The sequence below is a fragment of the Rhinolophus sinicus genome, chromosome 4 (genome assembly GCF_057876585.1).
Source record: "Rhinolophus sinicus isolate RSI-liver-muscle chromosome 4, RSI-T2T, whole genome shotgun sequence".
NCBI classification, from domain to species: Eukaryota; Metazoa; Chordata; class Mammalia; order Chiroptera; family Rhinolophidae; genus Rhinolophus; species Rhinolophus sinicus.
Window position 1 is genome coordinate 74,129,062 of NC_142504.1, and position 17,965 is coordinate 74,147,026.

Genomic DNA, 17,965 nt, shown 5'->3' on the forward strand with positions numbered 1-17,965 from the left:
ACCATGTTCCAGAACAGGCACCGGGCTGGACAAGGCACTCCACAAGTGCAGTGGAGCTTTCTGAGATTTCAGAGTTCTTAGTAGTAGGTTTGTCCTGGAAAAACCAGGTTTGCAGTCCTTGCTACAACAGGAGAACTCTGTGGGCTTGAGTCCAGTGTCCCCTGCTACTCCCTGCTGAGCACAGAGCTCAAGGAAGCAACTATATCAATTTTGGTTTCAGCAAAGGGACTCAGGATAGAAGTCTGGCTCAGGGGCAAGCCTAAATATATAAAAACTTCAAAAAATAGCTGCCTTGTAGAATTTCTCCTTCAGAATTTGTAGTGTCACTATCAGCAAAGCAATAGTTATATGAGCTGTGTGCTGAGTCAAATGGAATAAAAAATCCTGGTGTTTTTTGAAAGTGTTTTTCCTGTATTAACATCTGAATTACTAAAAATTTCTATTGAGGTTTTTTTTTGTTTGGTTTTTTTTTTTTTTTTTTTTTAGAGTTATATGTACGAGTATTGGTAGCCTAACAATTGTGTCTTTTTTTCCCCCCACTTATTTATTTATTTTGATTTTCAATATTATTTTATATTAATTTCAGGTGTACAACATAGTGATCAGACATTTATATAATTCAAGGAGTGATTTTCCAGACCAGTCTAGTAACCACCTGACACTAAGCATAGTTATTACCATACTATTGACTATATTCTCTATGCTTTACTTTATGTCCCCATGACTATTTTGTAACTACCAATTTGTACTTCTTAATCTCTTCACCTTCTTTACCCTGCCCCACAAACCCTCTTCCACCTATCACCCCAATAAACCTAGTGCCCATCTGACACCATACATAGTTATTACAATATTATTGAATGTATTCCTTATGCTATGCCCTTCATCCACATGACTACCGTGTAACAACCAATTTGTACTTCTTATTCCCTTCCCCTTTTTCACTTATCCCCAATCCCCCTCCAATCTGGCCACCACCTAAATGTTCTCTGTATCTATAAGTTTGTTTCTGTTTTGTTTGTTTATTTTGTTCTTTAGATTCCACACATAAGTGAAATCACATTGCATCTGTTTCTCTGTTTGACCTACTCAGCACAATACCCTCCAAGTCCATCCATGCTACCGCACATGGCACGATCCCATTTCCTTCCGTGACCGAGCAATATTCCATCGTACATATGTATCAACTACTCTTTATCCATAGATGGGCACCCAGGCTGTCACAATATCTTGGCCATTGTAAACAATAGTGCAATAAACATATGGGTGTATACCTCCCCTCGAAGTAGCGTTTTGGGTTTCTTTGGATAAATACACAGAGGTGGGATTGCTGGGTCCTTCTTTGGCTTCTGTTATATAACCTTTGTTTTAAAGACTATTTGGTCAGGTATAAGTATTACTACCTTAGCTTTTTTTGTTTGCTTGTTTCCATTTTCATGAAATATTTTTTTCACATCCCTTTACTTTCAGTCAGTGTATGCCTTTCAATCTGAAGTGAGTTTCTTGTAGACAGCACGTGTAAGGGTCTTGTTTTCTAATATATTCAGCAACCCCATCTTTTGATTGAAGCATTCAATACATTTACATTTAAAGTAATCGTTGATAGATATGTAGTTATTGGCATTTTAATATTCATAATTTTTATCTTTTTGTCTTAAAGAAGTTCCTCTGACATTCCTTGTAATACTGGTTTGGTGGTGAACTCCTTTAGCTTTGTTTTGTCTGGGAAGCTCTTTATCTGTTCTTTGATTCTGAACGATAGCTTTGCTGGGTAGAGTAATCTTAGTTGTAGGTGCTGGCTTTTTATCAGTTTGAATATTTTGTGCCAATATCTTCTGGCCTGTAAAGTTTCTGTTGAGGAATCAGCTGACAGTCTTATGAAAGCTTTCTTGTCAGTAACTATCAGCTGCTAGTCTCATGGAAACTCCTCTGTAGGTAACTAACTGGTTTTCTCTCGCTGCTTTTAAGATTCTCTCTTTGTCTTTAAACTTGGGCATTTTCATTCTGATGTGTTTTGGAGTGGGCATCTTTGGGTTCATCTTGTTTGGAACTCTGTGCTACCTGGCCTTGTATGTCCATTACCTTTGTCGGGTTAGGGAGGTGTTTGGTCATTATTTCTTCAAATAGATTCTCGATCCCTTGCTCTTTCTCTTTTCTTTCTGGTGCCCCATATGATGCGAATGTTGGTATGCTTGATATTGTCCCAGAGGCCCCTTAAACTATCCTCATTTTTTTTTTTAATTCTTTTATTGTTGTTATTCTGATTGAGTGTTTTCTGCTACCTTTCTTTTAAATCATTGATTCGATCCTGTGTTTCATCTAATCTCCTGTTGAATCCCTCCAATGTATTCTTCATTTCAGTTATTGTATTCTTTATTTCTGACTGGTTCTTTTTACCCTTTTCTATGTCTATTTTTATATTTCCTATCTCTTTGTTGAAGTTCTCCCTGAGATCATTGAGCATCCTTATAACCAGTGTTTTGAACTCTTTGTCTGGTAGATTGCTTGTCTCCATTTTGTTTAGTTCTTTTTTTGGAGCTTCATTCTGTTCTTTTATTTGGGACATGTTTCTGTGTCTCCCCATTTTTTCCTGTGTTTGTTTCTATGTATTAGGTAGGGCTACTATGCTTCCCAGTCTTAGTCGAGTGGCCCTATATAGTAGGTGTTATGTGGGACCCAGCCATGCAGTCTCCCTGGTCACCAGAGCTGGATGCTCCAGGTGTGTCCCTTGTGTGGGCGCTCTTGTTATAGTTGAGCCTTGATTGCTGTTTGCCTATCAGTGGGAGGCATTAACCCTCCGGCTGATTGGTTGTGAGGACTGGCTGTAACTACAATAGAGGAGCTGTTGTGCAAGGACTGACCCTACAGAGCAGGGTTTGATTTAGCAAGTCTGTGGTGACTGCCTAATCTGCCATTTGGGTGTGTCATCCTTGGAGGCAGCTGGATGATTCTCTGGCTTGGTCTGAAGCTGGCCACCAGGTGTGCCAGGCCTGGGGTCTCCAGGAAGCAGATCTGCTGCAGGTCAAGTTTAGCTTCAGCTGATGCTCTGCCAAGTGCCACCTGACATGAACAATCGGTAGATGGGTGCTACCTGCACTGGGCTTGGAGGTGCTACAAGAAGCCAATCTGTAAACCAAGGCTGGATGTCACTAGTGCCAGTCTTAGGGCTGCTCAGCCAGAGGTACAGGACACCAAAGCCAGATGCTACTTATTTTGGGTCTTGTGAAATTTTGAGAGGTTTTAGGAAAATCCACAGCATGAGCCAAAATAGGTGGTAAAGAAAAGCCACTAGCAGCAGCTTGGGTGTACCTGAAAGTTGGGTGGGACCCAGTCTCAGGGAATCACTAGGGTGGGGCAGACAAAAAGTGATAGCCAGCTTCATAGAGATTCAGATATTGCAGCCGCCTGCATCTGCACACTGGGAGGGAGAGGTCTCAACAAAGATACAATGGATTTTCCAGCTCCTCCCTCTGGAAGAAAGCTGCCCCTCCAGCCCTCACCCTGAAGCTAGACAATTCGGTTCCTCTCCATATGTCCCTGGCACCTTTCGAGCTGCTACCGCAGTGCTGGAGCTCAGAGCAAGTAAGTCCATCAGTGAGTAAGTCCATGTGCAGACCTTTTAAGAGGAGCGCCTAGGACTGCAGCCACCCTCTGGCTCACTCATCCACAACATCTGCTGGTTTTCACAGCCAGAAGTTATGGGGACTTCTCTCCCTGACACTGGAACCCTAAGCAGGGGAACCTGGTGGGGGGCTGGGACCACTTGATCCTCCAGAAGGGACCTCTGCAGCTGAGATATCCCTCCCAATTTTTAATGCTCACACATGGGTGTGAGACCAGCCCATTCCATATCTGCCCCTCCTACCAGTCTCTAGGTGGCTTCTTCAACTAAGGTGGTCTTAGTTGTAGGGTTTTGGTTCAGCTATATTTCAGATGATTCTCAATGGTGTTTTTTCTGTAGTTTCGTTGTAATTAATGGTGTCCTGAGAGGAGGTGAGTATAGTGTTTACCTACTCCACCATCTTGACTGGAAATGTATTGAGACTTTTAATAAAAATTTACTCAGATATTAAAGGAGGCTTGGGAATAATGGTAGCTAAATCTGAAGAAAGACATTTTTCCTTCAGATATCTATAATCATCCAGATTCCAAAATTGCTCACGATGCATAGAGCAGTGCAAGAACTTCCTGTGCATTAGTTTATTAGAACAGCTAACGTAAATATTTTTAACATGGAAACCAAAGTACAAAAAACAATTAGTGGGCTTTCCAACAAGAAGCTCAGGTATTAGTCATACTGATTTCAGATGATTTACACTACACACATAATCTAACTGGCCAAATCAGTGTATGGCTTTTCATGATCTCTAAAGCAGAGATGAAGCATGATACCTGAGGCAGAGAACTCAGGTAAGCAATGCCCAAATTCATAAGCCATATAAATTATAATAAATGCATGCTGTTTTAAGTGACTAAGTTTTGGAGTTATTTATTACACAACAATATATAATGAATCCAAGAACTTTTAAAATTATTCTCATGAATATGATCCTGCCCATCATTTTTTCCCAGGAACTTGGCACTGCACCATAGATTTTGGAACATTTTATCATATTTCCAAGGGGATCTTGATATAATCACCTGTCCTGCTTCTGTCCTTTATGCACTTGAAAGCCAATGACTCACCTTTATACTAAAAACTAAGAACTTAAATGATTGAGACTTTATGGTACAAGACAGCTTCTGTATTTGTGAATTGAGTTTGTGTTTTTAAAGGTTGTAGGTATGTAGCATACCTATTTACCCTCTGTTAATTGGTATACTTACATACTCTCTTACAAATGCAATAGAAGAATAGTAATTTTATAATGGTGGAACTAGGAGAAGTGATAGAAAAGATCAACAAGAAATGGGGAAATGGGAGAAGGGACTGGCAAAATGTGAAAAGTGACAATTTTGGAGTTAGAAAACTCAGGATTTCAGCATACAAAATGGTATGTGTAAGCTCTATGACTTAGGAGAAAATTATTTAACTTTTAAGGCCCTCTCTTTTCCTCATTTATATAAATGGGGAAGTGGCTTCTATGTCCTTTCTTCCATGCAAAGCAAACACAAGAGTGGGAGAAACTGCCTCTTTATTAGTTGACATTCTTTCCTTTGGCCTTCTCATATCATACGCTTTTATATGTGGATTCTGAAGGCTACTTCTGGTTTTCTCACATTTCAGGTCAGCATGATTTAGGAGTCAATGGATTTTGTTTTCATTGAGAATTCTAAATTTAATCTCCAATGGATTGAAAATAAACCATATTTGATTTTAGGAAAGCAACTGTATTTACTCCCTTAGCATATAAAATTTATGGAATCTCCATCAGTTTCTTGTCTATATTTTACACTCCTCCCTCACCTTCTCTATCCTTGTATTTTGGAGGAAAGTCAGACATATAGAAAGAGCTAAAGAAGCCTTGTCTGTTTTAGCTATGCTGAACACTAAAGCTATTGGGGTGGTGCAAAAGTAATTGTAGTGTTTGCAGTAATTTTTAAACTTTTAAACCACAATTACTTTTGCACCAACCTAATATATATCCAAAACAGAGCTATGATGAAGGACAGGCAAACATTAATGTATTCAGGTGAAAACAGGGTTCAACTTGGATAAAGGAGCTTTCTTTAAATTATGTCTTGCTACTTTCATGCAAGCCCCAAGACTTATGAGTAGATTTGAAAATTGGGTTCTTCTGAGTGAAACATTATACAACCTGTTCTCTTGTGATATTCAATGTGTATGTGGATAGAGATGCATTTTAGAGCTTTTGTCAGACCTCTCTTTTCTAGAAGCGAGTAAATCCACTCACAGAATGGAACAACCTTAATATATATAACCAGAGTCAATCATTTCTGGTTAATTTGGGGAATTTCTTTGCAGCAAAGATTTTGATCTTTTCCAAAGATCCTTGCACCTTAAAGAACCTACCCTTGCACCATGTGTTCATCAGTCTTCCTTGAAGGACTCCCGTGTCCTTGGATTTATTCCAGGACCCCCAAGAACTAGTTCTTTGGGACCAGTTTTCTGTTATCAACTCTTTCCTTTTATTTTTGTCTTTGCTGTACATTTGTTCAGAGGGGCATGATATTCAGCTTCCTACATCTCCTCCCCCTAGACAATCTCACTAGGTCTCCTTTGCTCTTTGCCTCCACTGAATAAAGGCCATTCATGTCCACTCCTAGGCCCAATCTTGGCCAGTCTCTCACCTGGCAGGGCAGAGTTGGTCAAAAATGTAAAGTTAGACTTTTCCATTATCCAGATGGCTAACTCAACCATTTCAGCACAGAAATAGTAATTATTGTGTATCAGTAGACCAAATGGTTTATTTGCCTTTTGGTGTTTATTTTTAACATACCCATTCATTCTGTAGACATAATTAGATTATATCTTATTCATGTTTTTATCTTCCAAGGAGCCCACCATAGTGTTTTAATTGTATAGTGCATAATATATGTATTTCTTGAATGAGAGCAAGAGAAGGAAAAGGAATTGGCATTAATAGGGTACCGTGTGCTATAGCAGTTTTACATATAGTATTTATTTGATCCCAGTACATTTTTTTCTCTCATTTTACACAAGAAGAGGCTGAATTTATCCAAGGTCAGGTAGCTAGTATGTAACAGACAGATATCAGAACCCAAGGCTGTATGACACAAAGCTTTTACACTTTCTTTCACAATATGCGGCTTCACTATTGTGACTTAGCTGCTGCAATCATGCAAGATTCTTCTTTCTGCAATTTTTTAAATTCTTGAATCCTGTATGGATGTTGCTGATGATGGGAGACAATGGCAGTCTGAAGAAAATTGCTAAAAGATTCAAAAGTAGATCTGTAAAAATTGAATTGGCAGAAACAATAAATGCGTTGTATTTTAGTCACTCTTTTTGCATTCCCTCAATCTGTGATCCCTTGTTCCCTTCACAAAGAATTCTTTCTTGAATTTTGAAAATAGCGCTGTGGGGACAGAGCCAGGAGTGCAGTTTCCAGGCTCTCGCCCTCACGTGGAAAGGTGCTCACTCGGGTAGTAAATGGCCATCAGCACGTGGAAAGGTGCTCACTCGGGTAGTAAATGGCCATCAGTAACCAGTGAGCCATTGGCCACTAATATAACTGCCATGGGTACGCTGACAGCAAATGGGGCCTAGCAAGTGCGGATTGTGGATTGCAGATTGCAGAGAGGCGGATGCCGCCAGCGAGAATATAGTGGTATGACTCCCCTATCTATGGCTCCGTGGGTTTTCCTCTTTGGCCTCACCATGTCCTGTGTTCTTAGGTGGGGAGCGGGACCAGAGATCCTGCCTGACACCCTGCATGACAAACGGCATGGGGAGCAGAGTACGGTGCCGTCCAAAGCTCTCCGAAGGGTGGTGGAGCACTTTGTGTGTATGAACACTCAGTCTCAGGAATACCAGGAGGAGTGGCTGCTGGAAAGCTGGACTCCCGTGGAGGGGTGGGAAGACGTGGACGGTTCCCCAACCGACATAGGCCAGAGAAAGCAAAGGTCGTTGTGGCCCTGTGGGCTGGGAAGTGCTTGCTGACACCCTCAACCCCAGGTTGGGGAAGACTTGGAGCCCTCGTCCTGCAGAGACGGAACATATTGTGAGGCAAACGCACAGCCTTGGTGAATGACTGTGGACTATGGGGAATGGGCTCCATCCCTAATTTAATGGACCGCTTGACTGTTTGCTTGGGTATGTACCACCGTGTAGTGGAACTGGCGGATGTTTGCTTTTATGTCTCGACCGGCTGTTGTCAAGAATATGTGAGAAACCCTGGCTGTGCCCAGGAAGACTGGCTGTACCCATAGAGAGTGGCAGTGCCCTGAGAGGCCCTGGCTGAGCCCAGGAAGTCTGGCTATGCCCAGGGAGAGTGGCGGTGCTCTGAGAGGCCCTGGCTATGCCCAGGGAGACTGGTGGTACCCTAAGAAGCCCAGGCAGTCTGGCTGTGCCCAGAAGGACTTGTGCTGCCCTGAGAAACCCTGGCTGTGCCCAGAGATCCTGGCTGTGTCCAGGATATTGCGTTCACCTCCAGGCTCCTCACACAGGGCTCCTCACAGAAGATGCTTGTCGCGCGTAGATTGTGAGGCAAGACCCTAGAGGGGTGGAGTGTGGGGATAGAGGCAGGAGTGCAGATTCCAGGTTCTCACCCTAAAGTGGAAAGGTGCTCACTCGGGTAGCAAATGGCCATCAACTGTGATTGGATGGCCATCAGCCATGACTAGTTGGCCATCAGCTGTAACCAGTGAGCCATTGGCCACTTATAAAACTGCTGTGGCTACGCTAGCAGCAAATGGGGCCTAGCAAGGGCGGATTGTGAATTGTGGATTGCAGAGAGGCGGATGCGCCAGCGAGAATATAGAGGTATGACTCCCCTATCTATGGCTCCGTGGGTGTTCCGTTTTGGCCTCACCATATCCTGCGTTCTTATGTGGGGAGCAGGACAGAGACCCCACATGACACCCTGCATGACAAATGCTGAAAATATGATAATGTAAATAGAATGTAAGATAAAATCATGCCTCTGAGTATAAGAATGTTAATGATCTAGACAGATTCTGATCATATTATTTTACATTGTCATGCATAATATTAGTATTTAAAATCTTATTATCCTCTTAGGAAAACCCAATGAAAATAGGCATTATCCCTATTATAGATGTTGTTTTTTGTGGAATGCTGCTTAGATGTAAATGAAGCATACTCAAAAAAGGAGAAAACATTGCTAGACAGTTAAAATTGGCCTCACTGGATGAAAATGAATTTAAAATGAACATGTAAAATGGAAAGTAAACAACAATTTTAAATGTTTTATAAATGATAAAGGCAAACCAGGAGCAAAAAAAGTTACTAATGCATTACCCAGCAGTTGAAAACATTGACTGGAATCTTAAGAAAAAAAGTTAAAAATCGTGAAAACATTGCCCATTTGAGACACGTTAGTTAGTATATTGCTAGTAGACAGGGAGATCCCTGGTGGAATAAACGAAAAAGCAGCCATATCCTGAAACTCCAGGTTCTGGAATGTCTCCTTCATTCCAGGACAAAGATATGAGAATACACCTTGAGGTTAATACATTATCCCAAATTCCTTTTGGCAAAACAAAGGAACAGATCTAGTAGATAGGAACAGGTTATTTCGTTAATCCCTTGATCATGGGCAAACAGGACAAACCTGATCGATGAATTCCATTAGAAGGCTCCAGCCCCCTTCCCCAAGCAGGCAAGGGAAGGTATAAAAGTAAAAGCTTTTGCCTTAGCTAGTGGGCTTCTCAGTGTCGGGTACCCTCTCCCGCTCGGAAGCTGAAATCTCTTCTCCTGCTTTTAATAAACTATCTTCCTTTACAACTCCTTGCCTCTCCCTGGTCCGTGAGTCCGTTCTTCGGCTTCATGAGACACGATCCCAGCCTACACCCAGAAATTCCCAGCAGATCTTACATCAAAATGAGCAGAACATGCGTAACTGGTGGAGAACAAATGATAAATTTAACACAATCTGAAAAGTAAACAAAAAACACAAAATTTTAAGAAAGCAAAACATATTTTAGAAAAAAATTATGTGTCATGCGGGAGACCCTGCTCGCTGCGCCATTTGTCGTGCTGGGTGGCCTGCGGGGTCTCTGGTCCCGCTCCCCCCATAAGAACGCAGGATATGGTGAGGCCAAAAAGGAACACCCACGGAGCCATAGGTGGGGGAGTCATACCACTATATTCTCTCTGGCGGCACTATACTCTCACTGGAGGCTGGATCCACACTGTCCGCAAACCGCCATCCACGCTTGCCAGCCCAGCCGCCATCTTCTTGCTAGCCCCCATTCTTTCTCCTCTCTTTCTTCTCTCCTTCTCTCTCCTCGGCTCTCCTCCGTAGCCGCAGCAGTTATATTAGCGGCTAATTGGCTAACTGGCTACAGCTGACGGCCAATCAGCCACAGCTGACGGCCATCTACTACCCGAGCCAGCACTCCTCCACGTGAGGCCGAGAGCCTGGAAACTACTTTCTGGGGCTCTGTCCCCACATTATGACATGAAAAATTACTTAAAACTGTAAACCAAATTCAGAGACCATCTATGTGCATAAATGTATCAGACGTGAAAAAAATCACCAAATAAAAACAGTCAAACAGTCATTTTAAATCCATCAGCTGTTTTACGTACATGGGGTGCTTGGTTTTGTCCTTCCCATGAACACACCATAAAATCTGCATGTTTTAATAGAGTGCTTCTTTCTAACTCCACCAAACCTTAGTCTTCAAGATGGACTCATCTAAATTTCCAGGGATCTGGTATTGTAAGTCAGATTGGAATTATCCTGTCCCAGTTTTGCTCCTAATGGTCTAATATTCTTTATTTTGGTCTGCTTAAACTCCATTTCAAGGTAATCATGAAACTGGAGGGCAACGAAGCCAGGGCTTGTTCTGCCTGTGCCGCTCAGCCAATAGACCGACACAGGAATTGGGCTATAGTTATCAGGGTGTTACCAAACTCAGGTTCAGTGCCGCGATGCCGGCAGCTAAGGAAGATGGCAGACTTACGTCTAAAAAATCCACCTTACCCCAGCCAAAGTGATTAAGGGGTTTTATAGGCACGTAAGTGGGAAAGAACAAAGGACAGCAGGCCTCAGGGCTGATAGTTGAGAAGCGTTTCCTGGTGTCTTCTGAGGCCTCAGGTCTGTCTCAAAGTTATGTTAAATCTTACTGTCTACATCCGGAAAGTTTTCACAAGAACTGTTAGGGAGTTGAGATCACCAGTCGGGTTACCTGGGAGCCTGAATATTAGGATGTTAATTAGTAAAGTATGGGTAGCCTTGCGAAAGGGAACGAACAGAGTTAGTTAATCGGTGAGGGGAGAAACAAAGAGAAAACAGCTGAATATCAGGATAAATCAAACTGTAAACTGGCTAAGTTTAATTACATTGATCTACCGGAGTTTCACCCTTACACGAGCACCAGTGGTCTGAGAAGGCAGCAGGTGACATCTTCAAAAACTGCCTTAATGTTCTCAGACCGTGTTGGGATATTTAAGGGAAAATCTGGGCATTCCTCTAGAGCAGGGGTGTCCAAACTGCGGCCCGCAGGCCAACTGCGGCCCACAATCCATTTTTTATTGGACCACAGCAAATTCCAAAAATATATTTAGTTTACTTAAATAAACCAGGTGAGGCAATATGTACTTCACCTCGAGTGAGTGGCCTGGCTGTTTGTGTATTTTACCGAATATGGCCCTTGGTGAAAAATGTTGAAAAAAGTTTGGACACCCCTGCTCTAGAGGCTATGTGATGGTTCCAGGAATCTGCATAGAGCCTTCCTTCTGGCAACTGATTCTCCAGTGGCATCAGCAACCCAAGAGCAATGATGGGAGTAGCCTGGAAAGAATGCTAGACCATTGAGATTGTGATCAATAAGTCTAAGGGTATTAATCATAAGGTTCAGGGTAATTTTCTAAAACAGGGAACTGGGTGGAACAGGGTACATTCTGGGCTCAAGCCACAGGGGGAAAAACTATTGTTAAGCTATAGGTAAGTCAAGGAAAGTGAGGCCATGGACACCGCAAGGCCTCTACTATGGGGGTTCCCAACTGAGCCCTGCTTCAATTATGGCATAAATTTTTAATTCTAATCTTATTAGTTAGGAACTTCTGTCCTCCCTGGCTGTTTTGTGCATGTGGTTGAAACAAGTAGTCCTAACCTTAGAACCTTGTCTCTATGGTCAGACATAGTTTCATGCCCATTTCAATCATAAAAGGCTTTTCATTGTTGTTGTTGTTTGACTAACTCCAGGTATTTTGTCCCAATCCATTTTCTTTTAAAAGCTTCCTCGTTTTCTTGAATTACCCCTTACTTACAGACCAGGAATCACAGAGAGCGGAAGAAGTCCTGGTGCTTTTATCTGATAACGATAAATACCATTTACAAACCAAGATTTCTCTTAGTAACTCCCCAACAAGCATGTGACTTTTGTAATTTGAATTGATAAAACTATTTGAAAAGTTACAATTATTTTTACTGATGAATATTAGAACATGAATATTTTTAAAAGAAAGTTTAATTATTTGATCTGATTTAAATTGTATGAATTAAAATAAAAGTAACTGAAAAATGTGATGATGAAATACTTCTGGCTCAAACAATTTAGAGATGTAACATTTAATGAGTAATGTTCCATATAGCTCTATTTTCCTTCTCATTATTTCTTATATGATAATGGAGCCAGAAACTTTAAAAATAATTTTTATAAGACTCTCCATTATTAATATTCTCACATAAATCTTATTGGAATGGGTATTGAAGAACATTATTAGAGGATGTGGAGGCAGAAGAAAGAACAATTCATTTTTCCACCTTAAGAGGGAAATAATACATAAATAGAGCTTAATCTGCCTGAGAAGAAAAATAGAACGTATTGATGCTTAATGACAATTACATTCTACCCTGTTGGTTTAAGTAATTCATGAGTCAACATCATTCTGCCTATCAGGTTATTAAAAGAAATAACAAAGGAAATGTTGCAGAGAAACAGCAAGGACCGAGAAACTCAAGCAGCACACAGAGTTATTACGCTGGCGGTCTCAGCGGGTTCCTTCCCAAAAGACTGAATCCTTAGCAAGGTTTTGAGCAAGTTTTTATAGGTTGGGGACTTCCTTGAGTCGGGGAAGGGGTAGGTGTCCTCTAGTGATTGGCTCAAGGTGTGGCTTGGAGGGGGCTATGGGGAAGTGGGCTGGGGCTTAGGCTGGGGCCACCATTTTAGCTCAGTTCCACATGGCAGGGAACCATTTTAAGGTCAGTTTCCCCATCAGAATGAATTATTAGGCCACAAATTTATCAAATATAATGCCAGCCTGGTTATTTTGTGCCTTAAAATGAACATGCATTTGAAGAAATCATTCTAGATATTACATAAGCTGGGTTATAGCAACTCTTGGGCATGGAATGTTCAGAATTTTAGAAAAAGTACTTATTTATTTATATATTGTAGGTGTATGTTTTTATTATTGAGGTATAATTTACTTATAACATTATATTAGTTTTAGGCATACAACATAATGATTCAATATTTGTATGTTTGCAATATGATCACCACAATAATTCTAGTTAACATCTGTTATCATACATAGTTACAAAAATTTTTTTCTTGTGATGAGAACTTTTAAAATCTACTCATTAGAAATTTTTAATATTCAATACAGTATTATTAGCTGTAATTACCATGTGGTATATTATATACTATGACATTTATTTTTTAACTGGAAGTTTGTACTTTTTGACCTGCTTCACCCATTTGGCCTACCCTTAAGCCCCTGCCTCAGGCAACCACCAATCTGTTCTTTATATCTAATTAGTGTCAGTTATTTCTCTTTTTCCATCTAAGTTTTTGTGGTTTTTTGTATGCTGATTAATTTTAGATTGTATCCTGGATATTTTGAATATAAAATTATAAGAATTGTCTTGTTTAAATTCTACGGAGAATGTAGCAATTTTCACACTGACAAACTGTTAGGTTCAGGCCATAAATCCCAATTTGCCTTCTGAAGGCTGTGGTTCCAATGTCAGTTAAGTTTTTAAAGGCTTGGTAGTGTTCTTCAGATATGTCCAGGTTGTGCCACACCACATGTTCAGTTAGTGACCTGGGTGGTAGTAACACTTAGATCAGCTCACAAATTCTTTGATATGCTAATTAGGATCAGATCCTTGTATGTAAGACTCTGAGATGAGCCCTGTAGCTCATAAACAACTTTATGGGATTTGTTTCTGAACCCTTTCCTCTCTGCTATTTCCTTAGTATTTTTTAGTTTCCTGAATCTTCCTTTTTCAGAATTCTGGCCAAAATCTTGGGGCTTTTTTTGTCTCACTTTGCAGAACACTTTGCCTTTGGGCTAACTTCTGTGTCCAAGCAACTAAAAGGCAGAGAAAGAAAACATGTAACAGGTTGGCCTCACATTCTTGGCATCTCAACTCTAATTGGAGAAGAAGGGTCCCATTCCTCAGAGATGGGTGCCTCCTGCCTGGCCCCTTGACTAGTCACTACCACCACCACAGGGGAATTAATTGGGGGATGAGTCTAATAGAATGGAAAAAAAAAAGAGAATGGTAAAAAAAATTTCCATGTTCTCTATGAGTGTTCCCCTTTTTGCTCCTTAAGCCAGAACTAGAGGGCTTCTGTTGGAGCTTTCTTTGGACACAGTGCTTACTTCTGTCTTATCTAGGCTGGGTGATGTCGGAGAACAAAAAAAAAAAAGTAAATGCCATTGCTAGTTCAATGGCATTAAATATGGATTTATTAGATCTGTTGGTACCGTATGTTTTGTTGAATTGGTCATTCTTACAGTGTCATTAAAATTGATTCCAGAAACCTTCAAATGAGTCTTGGGGCAGCTAATCCATGATGTTTCATATCAATCAATAATCCCATTAAGATTAACTTTCCCCATTTGCCTGAAGTTATTTGCTCCCACTAAAGCAGAAGTTTTGTTTTATTTGACTTTGGGCACAGAGTTCAGTTCTAAAGTTCTGTACCCCTGGAAAACAACTTAGAAACAGAGTTGTTATATAATCTCTCAACAGCCTGGAGAAGGTCCAGGGCAAGGACTCAGATCTAGTTTCCAAGTAATACAAATAAAATATGTAATTTTGCAAGTAATTCTCAGTGAACTTATAGTAACATGACTCACAACAAGAAGATTGTTTGATAAAATATGCTGAATAGGAAATGATTCAGTGAAAATATTATTCAGAACAAGCAATTACTGAGTGAAGGTATTACCCACAGCAGACAATTACTCAGTAAAAATATTACAGGGAGCATGCAAATATTCAATCAAACATTTGACAAGGAGAGCAATTATTCAATAAACAATCATATAATTGTACTCAATGGAGCATGCTTGCCATAAGGCATACAAATCATTTGTAGACACTCAGGATGATGTTCTGACTGTTGAAAATGTGGATAATTTATGGTTCTCATTTGTCATTGTTGAGATAATTTTATTTCAGTTTTACTTTCAAGTAAACAGCATTAAAAATGTGTACAACCATTCTAAAAATCAATTTTTCAAATAATCCTATTTTAGATTTTTTGTTGCTTCTTTCGTATCATTCTCTTACTTCTCTCCTCTCTCTCTCTCTCTCTCTCTCTCTCTCTCTCTCTCTCTCTCTCTCTCTCTTTATTTCCTCCTTCTCTGGATGCTTCTTGTTGCTTTATCTCAATGTTTTCCTTTATTCATAATATATTTTAAAGGGTAGGGCTGAATATGAAAAAGCCCATGTTTATTATTAAATATTTTCTCTGTAAATCACTCATGAATGTGTTTTCTAAGAACAAAACATCACCAGCAGCTATTTATCACACATCGATGGGTTATAGATGTAATTTGCATTCCTATACCCAATACGAATATTACTGTACATTTACAAAGTTTATAAGCTAAAATGGCAGCAGCAAATGAATCAATAAATACATATCTCAACCAAAAATGCTATTAACTGCTTACTCTCTGTCAGTCACTGTGCAGTTCCTTTTCTCAAGGATTGTGTGTAGTAATGGAACAGACTGATCCACAAACCAAAAAAACGTCAACAAAATATGGAAATTGCTAAGAGAGGTGTGCATAATGGGATAGGGAAGCAAAGAGGTGAGTTCAAAATAAGTTACCTTGAGGTAATGGAGGCTAAGCTAAGTGTGGAATAAACATGAATATTTAGCCAGGTAAAAAAGGTGGGAAAGGAGTTGTGGGCTGATGAAACATGATTGGAGACATAAACCAAGAGTGAGGACTTCACTATGGGGACTCTGAGCATCCAAGTTTCAGGTGCACAACATAATGATTCAATATCTGTGTACATTGTGAAATGATCACCAAAATAAATCTATTTAGTATTAGTCACTGTCATAGTTACAAAAATTTTTGTCTTGTGATAAGAACTTTTAAGACCTACTCTCTTAGCATTTTTCAAATATGCACTACATTATTATCACATCACTTGGACTTATTTATTTTATAACTGGAAGTTTGTACCCTTAGGATAATTTTTTTTCTATTGCAATAATTGGATTTCAAGTCTCCAAATGTTCTTGATATAGTTCAGTTCTTAAGGGAATTGTTACCCTCATGAGCTCTATCTGCTGCTCATAGACAGGATTTTCACTCAGGAAGCTCTGGCTGGAATCACAGCACAGATAGACACGTTTGATTGGAAACCTCCCATGATCAATTCAAATTCTGGGTCTGTTCTTGTTGAAATCGAAATCCTGGAGAAGTAGTGTATGAGAATGCAGTTAGAAAATAAAGTAAATATTTGCCTTTTGAAGAGAAATGAAATTTCCACCTAACTCTTTGTTATTTAATTATACCCTTAGGGACTAGAGAGAGGTTCCTTGAAGGGTTACTCCTATCTTATGTCAGGAAATTAATAGCATAATAAAATACCCCTGTAGAAATAGAATAATAAGAATCTCTTCTCACTTGAACTTCATCTAAGTGTATCAAGTTACAATATTGTGTTTTCCCGAATATAAGACCTAGCCGGACAATCAGCTCTAATGCATCTTTTGGAGGAAAAGTTAATATAAGACCCGGTATTTTATTATATATTATATTATATTATATTATATTATATTATATTATATTATATTATATTATATTATATTAATCATATCATATCATATCATATCATATCATATCATATCATATCATATCATATTGACCCAGTCTAATATTATAGTAAAATAAGACCAGGTCTTATATTAATTTTTTGCTCCAAAAGACGCATTACAGCTGATTGTCTGGCTAGGTCTTATTTTCAGGGAAACATGGTATATAATAGTTCAACTTGAACTTTAATAGTACCCTCTAAAATATTTTTGATAATGTTTGTTCACCCTTTGACATGCCAGTTAGTTGCTTATTTATGTATCCCTCTCTCCTCTTAATAAATTGTGACCTTGTTGAAGGCATAGATGATGCTTTTAAAAATCTTATTATTCTATACCTCCCTCCTGAATACATCATATTATTAGATGCTCAGTATATGTCTGTTGACTACCTTGGAAGTAGATCTGCACTATATTGGTTTAAAGCATTGCATTGGTATTTGTTTTAAAGAGAAGAAATATAGATCCAGTTTTGAAAAGATGATGATAAGACAGGTAAACTCATATTGTTAGTGTAAATATAAAATAATATGAACATTTTGGCGAGCATTATGGAACTTTGTAAGGAACTTGACTCTCTTGTTGAGTGAAATGGGGATCTTTCAGGGTTCATAAGAGTATTTAAGCTTTTTGGTCCTCCATTTATATTAATAAAGATTTTATTCTAAGGAAATAATTTCTCGGCAGAAAATGCGATTCATTTATTCAATAAATAATTATTGGTACATCCTACATGCCAGGTACTGATGTAGACACTTGACCTATATCACTGAACAAAATGGAATTTTTATTCTAATACAGAGTGACTGATAATAAATATAATTATAAATGATTAAATTATACAGGATATTAGGTTGTAATGAGTGTTTTAAAAAAAAGAAAAGAAGATCAGAGTAAGGATTGGAAATATAGAATTAAGGGTTCAAATTTTAAATGGAGTTTTGGGATAGAACTTACTGAGAACGTTATATATAAGCATTGAAGATAGGGGGTTGCCACATGATTATCTGGGGGGAGATTTGATAAGCAGCAAATGCAACAGTCCTGAGGTGGGAAAGTGCCTGGCATGTTCCAGGAGCTAAGAGACCAGTTGAAGGGGATGGAGTAAGCAAGGGAGAAAGTGGTAGAGGGCGAAGTTTGAGAGAAATGGGAGTGTAGACCATGTAGGGCTTTGTTGGCCTTGTAAGGAATTTGGCTCTTACAAGGTTCTGAGGAGAAAAAAAAAAAAAAAAAAGCATGATCTTGATAAGGTAGGTAGATAGATAGAAATGAGCAG